The sequence below is a fragment of the Trichechus manatus genome, unplaced genomic scaffold (genome assembly GCF_000243295.1).
Source record: "Trichechus manatus latirostris isolate Lorelei unplaced genomic scaffold, TriManLat1.0 scaffold00105, whole genome shotgun sequence".
Taxonomy (NCBI): domain Eukaryota; kingdom Metazoa; phylum Chordata; class Mammalia; order Sirenia; family Trichechidae; genus Trichechus; species Trichechus manatus.
Window position 1 is genome coordinate 1,665,776 of NW_004444041.1, and position 3,063 is coordinate 1,668,838.

The window sequence follows — 3,063 nt, forward strand, 5'->3', positions numbered from 1 at the left end:
AGGAATTAATTGATTTTTGTCTTATTTTGATGGGGGGGGTAAAATATTTAAATAATTGCACGAAAAAGATATTGCAGCGCAGGAGCAGATGGTGTCCCTGCTGAAAGTGAGCCGATGGCCGGCTGACAGCAGCAACACGCGATGGCCTGAAAGGTTTACTGGTCAGTTTATGTTCAAGACAAGTCCACTTTAGGATATAAAAAGTTTATTTAGGTGTTATCTTTATGTAAGTGTGAGTTGTATCAAGTCTAAACTTATAAAAGTTAGATCTTCATATAATAAATATGACTATGACTTTTTAAAAAATGCTCAGGAATTTTCTTAAAAACCAACAAACAGCAATGATTTCTGGGATTAGACCACTAATTATCAAGAAAGAAGGTACAATGGTCCCTCTTCATTACCTAGAAAACAAAATTAAAACATGGTGTTCCTACGGTCTATAGATTTAGGCCAAGTAAGTAGAAGTGTGAGGGCAGTGGTAGTTCCATGGTAGAATTCTCGTCTTCCATGTGGGAGACCTGGGTTCAGTACTTAGCTAATACACCTCAAGAGCAGCCACTGCTTGTCTGTGCATGTTGCTATGATGCTGGCCAGGCTTCAGTGGAGCCTGAGACTAAGAAAGACTAGGAAGAAAGACCTGGTGATCAACTTCAGAAAATTAGCCAGTGAGAACCCTATGGATCACAATGGTCTGACTCTGTTGTGCATGGGGTCATCATGAGCCAGGGGTGACTCAATGGCAGCTAACGACAACAACAAGTAGAATTGTAAAATAAAAAAGAGAGAGGTGATTAAGAATGTGTATTAAGAGAGAATTAAATTGCTTTCATGAACTTAAATTATGAGGATCTTTAAATAAGACAACAAATTTAGAAATATAGATCCAAAAACCAAACCCATTGCTGCTGAGTTGATTCCAACTCATAGCGACCCCTATAGCACAGAGTAGAACTGCCCCATAGAGTTTCCAAGGAGCACCTGGTGGATTCGAACTGCTGACCTTTTGGTTAGCAGCCATAGCTTTTAACCACTACACCACCAGGGTTTCTAGAAATATATATGGCCAAATGTAAGATAATCTCTATGAAAAAAATATCATTTTATGATAACAAAAATATTTTTCATTTTAGAAGCACCAAAAGATAACTTTGTAGAAAATTTAGCTGATGAAACATTTAAACCGCCCCCCCCCCTTTTTTTAATGGAGAGACTATAGCTTTTTAACAACAATGGAATAATATATTAAGAGCAACTCCTCGGAAGAGATTTGACAGAACCCTCTGGGACTCTGGTGGTAGATAAATAGAAAAGCAAAGTCATTCAGAGTGGGTGAGGGCCTCATGGCTGCCCAGGATTCTGTAATCCAAGCGGCACTCACAGGCAATCCTCATGACATATCCAGAGATGTGTGATGAGCTCTCGCTTGGTCAAAACTATTTTTCTTATCCTATGGTATCTGATTTGGTGGGTGGAACAGAAGAAGAGGTATCTCAAGGCCGGTGGTATGACTGTAGTTTCAGGGATACAACTTCTTTGGAGAAATTACACTGATGACCAGTAACTTTTCCTAAAGCACAAGTCTGAACTGCCTATCACTTCCATATTCACAAATTGTCAAACTCCCTCATTGCCTGTGAAATTTCTAGTTTGTAAAAATTACTCCTCTCCCCTCAAGCACTGGCTTCACTAGTCCTTTTTGCATATCCAGTGCTCTCATCTGAAATTGCTTTTCTCCTTTTTTCACCTGTCAAACTTCAACCCAGTTTGGAAGGACTGGCTCAGATTCTTTCTTGATCTTGAATAGATTACGTACGGGATTTTAACAAACCTGCAACCCCTCCCTCCACCTCTCTACCACCAACCAAACCCAAAACTAACAAAACTGTCTTCTCTCAGAACTTCCATACCACTTTTTCCTTGTCACATTTTAGTTTGTACTGTAATTATTGTACATTCTGATCTCTTCTACTAAACTAAAAACTCACTGAGAAAGAAAAAAGGTCTTATTCATTTACATTTTCATTGAGTATCCTCCTCTACCCACCCCCCTCACTTTTCACTGTATTTTGCATACGGTGGACATTCAAACAAATATTATTTTAAAGGTAAATATTAGCTCTGTAAGATCAATGCACATGGCATGTACCATTTAAAACTCTCTGAAAAGGGAAATAAAGGAGAGTAAATCAGTCTAGGGACCTCATTCATCTTTAAAGTCTCTTAAAAATAATGATAGCACTGTATTTAGTGTTGTTGTTGTTGTTAGGTGCCGTCAAGTCAGTTCTGACTCATAGTGACCCTATGCACCACAGAACGAAACACTGCCCAGTCCTGCGCCATGCTCACAATCATTGTTACGCTTGAGCCCATTGTTGCAGCCACTGTGTCAATCCATCTCGTTGAGGGTCTTCCTCTTTCTTGCTGACCCTGTACTTTACCAAGCATGATGTCCTTCTCCAGGGACTGATCCCTCCTAACAACATGTCCAAAGTATGTGAGATGTAGTCTCACCATCCTTCCTTCTAAGGAGCATTCTGGTTTTACTTCTTCCAAGACAGATTTGTTAGTTCTTTTGGCAGTCTGTGGTATATTCAATATTTGTCACCAACACCACAATTCGAAGGCATCAGTTCTTCTTCAGTCTTCCTTATTCATTGTCCAGCTTTCGCGTGCATATGATGCAATTGAAAATACCATGGCTTGGGTCAGGTGCACTTTAGTCTTCAAGGTGACATCTTTGCTCTTCAACACTTTAAAGAAGTCTTTTGCAGCAGATTTGCCCAATGCAATACGTCTTTTGATCTCCTGACTGCTGCTTCCCTGGGTGTTGATTGTGGATCCAAGTAAAATGAAATCCTTGACAACTTCAGTCTTTTCTCAGTTTATCATGATATTGGTTATTGGTCCAGTTGTGAGGATTTTTGTTTTCTTTATGTTAAGGTATAATCCATACTGAAGGCTATGGTCTTTGATCTTCATCAGTAAGTGCTTCAAGTCCTCTTCACTTTCAGCAAGCAAGGTTGTGTCATCTGCATAATGCAGGTTGTTAATAAGTCTTCC